The following is a 9,700-nucleotide window of genomic DNA, read 5'->3' on the forward strand; positions in this document are numbered from 1 at the left end:
GCTTTACAAAAGAGGCATTCAACGCGTTCAGCTTGGCTGATGCATATATCCGAGCTGCTCGAGATGGGCTTATCAGAGCCACTGACCAGCATTTCAAAGATATGCGGGTAAGTACACATTTGTATAAATCTGATAATTATATACAAGGAGCCCCCGAGACATGAAGTAGTTGATACATCTGATTTAAGGATCATTGCATAACCAGGTGCTCACAGAGAAGAACAAACTGTTGTCTCAAGAGCTGGAAAAGTGTCGGACCCAGCTAGCTGCTACTACCACCGAACTGGAGGAATCCAAGAAGGCATTGCCTGGTAATGTTCCCCTCTGTCGAGAAAATATACTCATATACCAATAATACTAAAACTTTTTCTACTCCCCATGGCAGGATCGTTAGATAAACCGAAGGAGGCCCTGCAAGTCGCGCAAGCGGGGGAACAAGAGGCCAAAAGGCAACTGGCCGCGAGGAACGTGTGCTGACACGGGTCAGGGATGAGAAAAATAAGCTGCAGGCTTCCAACACCTTGCTGGGCGAAGAACAAAAAGAAGTGCGATCCCAGCTAGCCGACTCTGTGAAGGAGAATAAGAGGCTATGAGGTGGCATATTCAGTATGCTTTTCGAACTTGCCTCCATATAATTCGGCGAGGACAGGGACTGACATATTTATGTCTGCAGGTATGCCGACTGGCCGCCCCAAAGAGGAAGTGTCCGGATTTCATGGCGACCTGCTACAAGAGTTGTCCCAAATGCACGAGCGAGCTCGACAAACAATGCGGAGTGTTGCCAAGGCTTTATGGCCATCCGCCTCCCCTCCAGGAAGTATGGCGGAGCTCGTGGAGCTATTCAAAGGAGCACGGTGGCATATTCGATTATGGAAGATATCAGCCTGCCGAGAAGGTGCGCGGGAGGCCTGGGCCATGGTGAAGACACGGTACACCAAGCTTGATCCAAATCATATGGCCCGGGTTGGACCTCTAGGGTCGGACGGAAAAGAAATTCCCGTTAGTTTGGTATATGACCAGGTAAAAGTAGCCGCAAAATATTCCCAACAGGATTGTAAGTTAGACCGCCTGTTAGATGGCAAAGAGGAGGAAATTTTTGAGTCCCAGTGACTATGTACTTTCCTTGACATATTTGTCCCTAGCCGGATTGTAAAACGATCGTCATGGCAGACCTTTTCACTTCGACCTCTGTACCCGAAGGTACAAAGTGTTTCCGAATACCTGAGCGGCAAGATAGACCAGGGTATGCGTGGAAACCAGGTGTAGGGTTCATAGTTGCTTAAACATTCAAGTTGTATCCGGCTAGCTATGTTATATTACATTATAATTGTAAGAAACATCTTCCAGAGAGAATAGTTCCGTTAAGGGTTCCTTTCCCTGGGTGAACATGCGTAAATGTGCATGCCCGAACTGTGATTGAAAAAATAGCAGTATGCACAACATCTGGGGGTTCATAGTGTAATGAGTGTAAAAACATCTTTAGTCCACCGACCGAATATTCCCTTAAGAACGCTAGCTTTCGGCTTCACCCAGTCTGAGGTACACATCCGGATGACCCGGCAGTAACAATCGCAGAGGTGCTCCCTTTATGCCCTAGCCGAACAAACGGGAACCTAGGGCATAAGCACAGGAGCCAGGCAACCCAGCTTGGCCAAAACTTAAGTCATAACGATGCATATAATGGCGAAGAAATGTTACATATGAGGAAAAAACACATATGTGTTGAGCTTGATGCCCGGAAAATAATAATAAGCTTCTGGACAAGAAGCCCCCAGGTATTATGGGCGTACATATTTAAGGATGTGTACGTCGTAGGTGCGCGGTTTAGCCGCACGGGAGCTTTAAAGCTAAAAAAGCAAAAAGAGAGGAAAAAGTAATGGAAACAAAAGGGGGAAGAAGACGAACAAAGAGTTCGGCTCTAGGCGTAGAATCTTCGGAGTCTGGCCGCGTTACATGGGTTCGGCTCTAAGCGATTATCTGATGCATCACGCAGGCGGTACGCTCCTCTGGTGATAACTTCCTCAATGATGAAGGGACCCTCCCACTTGGGCTTGAGTTTGCCCTTTTTCTTCTCTGGCAAGCGTAGAACGAGTTCACCAACATTATAAGTCTTGGCCCGCACTTCTCTGCTTTGATATCTGCGAGCCTGCTGTTGATAAAATGCGGAACGGGCTTTTGCGACGTCGTGCTCCTCCTCTAGGGCACCTTAGTTGTCCTGCCGATCAAGCTCGGACTCTCTCTCTCTCTCTCTCTTCATACATGCGCACTCGAGGTGAGTCATGAATAATGTCGCAGGGCAACACAGCCTCTGCGTCGTACACCATGAAGAAGGGTGTATATCCTGTAGTGCGATTGGGCGTGGTCCGCAGCCCCTAGAGTACGGAGTCGAGCTCCTCAACCCAGTGCTTGTCTGATTCTTTCAAAGACCGCACTAGTCTAGGCTTGATGCCGCTCATAATAAGACCATTGGCTCGTTCGACTTGACCATTTGTTTACGGGTGATAGACGGAGGTGTAATTGAGCTTAATGCCCAGATTAGCACACCAGGTTTTCACCTCATCGGCTGTGAAATTGGAGCCGTTATCGGTGATGATACTGTGTGGCACACCATAACGGTGCACGACACTGGATATGAAGTCTATCACTGGTCCGGCTTCGGCTGTTTTAACTGGTTTGGCCTCTATCCACTTAGTGAACTTATCTACCATGACCAGCATATATTTTTTCTTATGGCTTCCTCCTTTAAGGGTCCGACCATATCAAGCCCCCAGACCGCAAAAGGCCAAGTGATGGGGATTGTTTGTAGAGCGGTGGGTGGCATATGGCTTTGGTTGGCGAAAAGCTGGCATCCGACGCAACGTTGGACAAGGTCTTGTGCATCTGCTGGGTCCGTTGGCCAATAGAAACCTATACGGATGGCCTTACTTACAAGGGCCCGAGCCGCGGCGTGGTGACCACCGAGACCGGCATGAATTTCAGCCAAGAGTTGTCGTCCCTCTTCTTCAGAGATACATCTTTGAAGTACTTCGGTAGCGCTTTTTTGTAGAGCTCTCCGTCATGGACCTTGTAGGGTTTCGAACGCCGGACAATGCAGCGAGCCTCACTTTGATCAAATGGGGCAATTACTGCCATGATAAGATGGGCCGATGGTGTTATTTCAGTGGCTGAGGCCCCGATGATATCGGTAGTGTGTTCGGAATCTGGGGGTATAATCAGATCTTGACTGGTGTTGCCGCTCTCCCCTTGCCACACCACGGATGGCTTGAAGAGCCTTTCCAGGAATATGTTAGGCGGGACGGTGTCGCGCTTGGTGCCGATACGAGCAAGGACATCCGTCGCTTGATTACTCTCTCGAGCCACATGATGAAACTCGAGCCCCTCAAACTGAGCCAACATTTTGAGAAGAGCGTTACGATAGGCCGCCATCTTCGGATCTTTGGCGTCGAAGTCTCCATTTATTTGGGATATTGCGAGGTTTGAATCCCCGCGCACTTCCAGGCGTTGTATGCCCATGGAGACAGCCATCTGAAGACCATGCAATAAGGCCTCGTATTCAGCTGCATTGTTGGAGTTTGTGTATAATATTTGGAGTGCGTACTAAACTGTGTCTCCGGTGGGGGACTTTAAAACAACGCCTGCTCCTAAGCCCACCAGCATTTTGGAATCATTGAAATGCATGACCCAGTTGGAGTATGTGTCGTACTCTTTAGGGAGTTCGGCCTCTGTCCATTCGGCGACGAAGTCGGCCAGTACTTGGGATTTAATGGCCCGGCGCGGTTTGTATGTTATGTCGAATGGAAGGAGTTCAATTTCCCACTTGGCAATCCGTCCCGTGGCATCGCGGTTGTTTATTATGTCATTGAGTGGTACTTCAAAAGCCACCGTGATTGAGCACTCTTGAAAGTAGTGTCGTAGCTTCCGGGATGCCATGAAGACCGCGTATGCTATCTTTTGGTAATGAGGGTACCGGGATTTGCATGGTGTGAGGATAGTGGATACGTAGTATACCGGCTTCTGAAGTGGGAATTTTTGTCCGTCCTCCTCTCGCTCGACGACGAGCACCGCGCTCACCACTTGGTGCGTTGCCGATATGTATAATAGCATGGGTTCGCCGATGTTCGGTGCGGCCAGGATTGGGTTGCTCGCTAAAAGAACCTTTATTTCTTCCAGTCCGGCCGTTGCCGCATCCGTCCACTCGAAGTGGTCGGTGCATCGGAGAAGGCGATAGAGTGGTAGTGCTTTTTCTCCTAGTCTGGAGATAAAGCGGCTTAAGGCTGCCACACATCCGACTAGTTTTTGGACTTGTTTAAGGTCTGTTGGCGTAGCCAATTGTGACAAAGCTCGGATTTTGGCTGGGTTTGCTTCAATTCCTTTATTGGAAACAATGAAGCCCAGCAGTTTTCCAGCGGGAGCGCCGAAAACACACTTTTCTGGATTGAGCTTCATGTCATATGTACGGAGGTTGTCGAATGCGAGACGCAGATCGTCTATCAATGACTCGACGTGCCTAGTTTTGATGACGACATCATCCACATATGCTTCAACTGTCTTGCCGATCTGTTTCTCCAGGCATGTTTGAATCATGCGTTGGTACGTGGCCCCGGCGCTTTTGAGCTCGAAGGGCATAGTGTTGAAGCAGAATGGCCCATATGGGGTAATGAATGCTGTTGCGGCTTGGTCGGACTCCCTCATTTTTATTTGATGGTATCCGGAGTATGCGTCGAGGAAACACAATGAGTCGTGTCCTGCGGTAGCATCAATAATCTGATCGATGCGAGGGAGGGGGAAGGGATCCTTAGGGCAGGCCTTATTGAGGTCTTTGAAATCGATGCATAGGCGCCGGATTTATCCTTCTTTGGCACCATCACCAGGTTTGCTAGCCAGTCTGAATGTTTTATTTCCCTGATGAATCCGGCCTCGATTAACTTGGCTAGCTCCTCCCCCATAGCTTGTTGTTTGGGTTCAGAACAGTGCCGTAGTGTTTTCTTGACCGGTTTATATCCCTTCAGTATGTTGAGGCAGTGTTCGGCCAACCTGCATGGGATTCCTGGCATATCAGAAGGGTGCCAGGCGAATATGTCCCAGTTCTCGCGCAGGAACTCTCGTAGCGCGGCGTCAACCGTTGGGTCGAGCTGTGCCCCGATGGATGTTGTCTTCTTGGGGTCCGTCGGGTGGACTTGAAATTTGACTATTTCATCTGCTGGTTTAAAGGAGGTGGATTTGGGTCGCTTGTCCAGGATTACGTTGTCCCTATCCACAGTGGAGCGCAGCGCGGTTAGCTCTTCGGCCGCGAGGGCTTCAGACAGTGCCTCAAGGGCCAGGGATGCGGTTTTGTTTTCGGCACGGAGTGCTATGTCCGGATCACTGGCAAGAGTGATGATACCATTGGGCCTAGGCATCTTGAGCTTCATGTACCCGTAATGAGGTATAGCTTGGAAGCGTGTAAATGCATCTCGCCCCAATAGGGCGTGATATCCGCTGTTGAAAGGGGCCACTTGGAAGGTTATCTCTTCGGACCGATAATTCTCCGGTGTGCCGAATACCACGTCAAGTGTGATTTTTCCCGCACATCGCGCCTCCCGACTAGGAATGATTCCTCGGAAGGTCGTGCTGCTTTGCTCGATGCGGCTCCTGTCTATTTCCATTTTGTTGAGTGTATCCTCATAGATGAGGTTTAGTCTGCCGCCGCCGTCCATGAGCACTTTGGTGAGCCGAAAACCGTCCACAATTGGATTGAGGACCAAGGCGGCCGGTGCTCGGACTGTCCGGAATTTTGGTTCGTCACTGCCATTGACAGTTATGGCCGTGTCGTTCCAAGGGTTTGTTGCTGTGACTTGGCAGACTTCGGCGAGGTCGCGGAGGGCCCTTTTGCGCCGATTGTTTGAAGCAAAAGTCTCGAAGACCGGCAATACGCTGAGGTCGTCGTCTTCCAGGGGTGTTTCCCGAGGGTATTTTTGGTGAGGATAGCCTCGCCGCTCTTGGCCACTTGCCGGAGTATCCAACATGCTCTAAGGCTGTGGGTTGGTATGGTATCCGGTGTTGTGTGTATTTTGCATGGCCTATCGAGCCATCCCTCCAGAACGGTTCCGCGCCCCGTAATGGGCTTAGATTTCTTTACTATTGATTCGGGTGCCCCGCGAGGATGCATCCTTTTTGCCCGGACGAAGGGTTGAGTGGAAACCGGTGGTTCCCAGCGAGCTGCCTGAGTTTTCCAGGTGCTTTCCATGACGCAGTACTTCTGTACGATGGTTGCCAAGTCAGCGAAGTGTAACACGCGATGGCGGTTGATGGCGTTGAGGATTCCTACGTCCGTGCAATTATTGCAGAATGTTGAGATTGTGTCTTTGTTGCGGCAATCATTAATCTTGTCTTTGACAAGGAGGAATCTGGCCCAAAAGTGATGGACTGTTTCCTGAGACTGCTGCCGTATGTACATGATATCGCGTATATCTGGGTGGGTCGGTGGCTTTAAATCCGAACCCTAACCCAATTTTGGGATCCGGAGTTTGAGAAATCTCCGAGCTTAATGGTTCGGGCTCCGGGATATCAACTGATTTTTCAGGCCCATCATCCGATTCTAGGTTTGGAGGACAGGGCATGTCGTTCCGCGGACAGGTATCCGGCTCTTCGAGCTTAGAAATCCGAACATAGTTCGTCCTCAATATAGAAGAAGAGTTGTTGTTTTGCTCCTCCACTACCGCTATCTGATGGGTGATCGGCGGAGATTTGATTTCTCTCTGATCGGGTTTAAGCCCAATCCGATCGTAGTCTGTAGCGACCCCCAAGGCGGCGATGCGATCTAGGAGTTTGTTTAAAGACGACAACTCCACCGGATCTATCTGTTTGGAGTATTCGGAGTCAACACGGAGGTGATTTTCGATGACCCGAGAAGTCATCGTCGGCTTGACGGCTGTACGGGCGGTCATGGTAAAGCCGCCCAGCTGGAGGGTTTGGCCTAAGGCCAGGGCTCCTCGGGAGGTGATACTGTCCTTGATAACAAGGCGAGCCATCAATCCTGTCTTCGACGTCACAGCGGAACTTTCAATGAAAGCACCAATGTTGGTGTCAAAACCGGTGGATCTCGGGTAGGGGGTCCCGAACTGTGCGTCTAAGGTCGATGGTAACAGGAGACAGGGGGCACGATGTTTCCCTAGGTTCGGGCCCTCTCTATGGAGGTAATACCCTACTTCCTTCTTGATTGATCTTGATAAATATGAGTATTACAAGAGTTGATCTACCACGAGATCGTAATGGCTAAAACCCTAGATGTCTAGCCTGTATGTTTATGATTACCTCTAGGGACTAAACCCTCCAGTTTATATAGACACCGGAGGGGACTAGGGTTGTACAAAGTCGGTTACAGCGAAAGGAATCTTCATATCCGAACGCCAAGCTTGCCATCCACGCCAAGGAGAGTCCCATCTGGACACGGGTGAGAGTCTTTGGTCTTGTATCTTCGCAGCCCATCAGTCCGGCCCTTGTCCAATAGGTCGGACGCCCGAGGACCCCTTAATCCAGGACTCCCTCAGCGAGGTATAGTTTTCGGAACTTAAATCAGGTTAATGCGTCCTTGGCAGAGTGCTCTATGGTTCCTAGAGAATGCGCCACTGATAGAGTGCACTTGAGATACTTCTGAAGTTCTTGTCATGCTTACTTAGAATCTTTGGGTTATCTTGGGCGATTAAAATTAGAGGCGATTGTAATTTAGTTAGTGGAGGTAGGTGAAGACATTCTTCTCCAAACCAACTTGAGTGTTTTGTTTGCCATACATTGCTTTGTGGATGTAGGTTTGCTATATCATATTGTGTGATTTTCCATCCATTGACCCTTGTGGCTGCAACTTATGATGTTGCAGGATATTCAAGTGATCAGTGAGATACTATAGGGTTGCGAGTCTTCACTCAGCATTTTCGCCATGGGCATTGATGGGACTCATCGTTTATTTATGCTACATTTCCGCTGTTATTTGTTGAATAATGTTAGCTATGTGCTACTTGGTTTGTAATACTTTGTAAATTCTGGAACATACGTTATTGTAAATGATGCACTTGTTATTTGATATTCATATGTACTGTGTGTGCTAGCGAGTCGATCCAGGGAATAGCACAGTAAGCACAGAGACATCGAATCTTATCAGGTTCGGGTCGTTACAGCATTATTCTTAACTAATAAAGTACATAATAGCTCTTCCTGATTATGTTTATGCACACAAAAAATTCTAGGGCATCCCGAATGGTGCAAGATGTCTCGTCGGCACGATCAACTTACCTGAAAGTTGAATTCACGGTCCGTCCCCCAATGTTGCATCCACAAAAGGACCACAATTTGGCCATACGAACTGCATTTGATCTCCATCACCCGCCAAAACAATCACAACTAAATGTGGTACGCGTCCATCACCCTCTTCGTCGGCGTGGACAACATTTCGGGGGCCGGATCTAGGTTGAAAAGCTGAGTTTTAGATGATTTTATCTTTGATGTGTACTCTACCACCCTTCTGTGAGCTCACCGATGGACGGATATAGGAACAGTAACATATAGAGCAACGCACCATGCTTCCATTTTGAAACCAGAAAGACTACAGGTTCAGCCAGGACAGAAGGAGGAGGCTCGTCGTTGCATCGAAACCCAAAAATTCATGCTTTACATTGTCTATCGCCCGCCCGGCGACCAGACTCACTTTTTCACCAACAGATGCATTATTCTTAAATGATGAAGTACATAACAGCTCTTCCTCATTACGTTTATGCACACGAAAAATTATAGGCATCCCGAGTGGAGCAAGATGGCTCGTCGGCGCTATCAACTTACCCTGAAAGTTGAATTCACTGGTCGTCCCCCTATGTTGTATCCACAAAAGGACCAAAATTTGGCCATACGAACTACATTTGAGCTCCATCACCAGCCAAAACGGTCACAAGTAAATATCGTATGCGTCCATCACCCTCTTTGTCGGCATGGACATCATTTCAGGGGCCTGGTCCAGGTTGAAAACCCAAGTTTTGGATGATTTATCTTTGACGTGTACTCTGCCACCCTTCTGTGAGCTCACCCACGGACAAATATATGGACAATAACATATAGAGCAATGCACCATCCTTCCATTTTCAAACCAGAGAGACTACAGGATCAGTCAGGATAGAAGGAGGAGGCTCTTTGTTGCATCGAAACCCAAGAATTCATGCTCTACATGGTCTATCGCCCGCCCTGCTACCACCCTCTCTGTTCACCAACAGATGCATTATTCTTAAATGATAAAGTACTTAACAGGTCTTCCTCATTATGTTTATGCACACGAAAAATTATAGGGCATCCCGAATGGTGCAAGATGGCTCGTCGGTGCTATCAACTTACCCTGAAAGTTGAATTCACTAGCCATCCCCCTATGTTGTATCCACAAAATCACCAAAATTTGGCCATACGAACTCCATTTGAGCTCCATCACCCACCAAAACTATCACAACTAAATGTGGTACGCGTCCATCACCCTCTTCGTCGGCGGGGACATCATTTTGGGGGCCTGATCTAGGTTGAAAAACCACGTTTTGGATGATTTTATCTTTGACGTGTACTCTACCACCCTTCTGTGAGCTCACCCACAGACAAATATATGGACAATAACATATAGAGCAATGCACCATCCTTCCATTTTCGAACCGGAGAGACTACAGCTTCGGTCAGGACAAAAGGAGGAGGCTCT

The sequence above is a fragment of the Triticum aestivum genome, chromosome 1D (assembly GCF_018294505.1).
Source record: "Triticum aestivum cultivar Chinese Spring chromosome 1D, IWGSC CS RefSeq v2.1, whole genome shotgun sequence".
NCBI classification, from domain to species: domain Eukaryota; kingdom Viridiplantae; phylum Streptophyta; class Magnoliopsida; order Poales; family Poaceae; genus Triticum; species Triticum aestivum.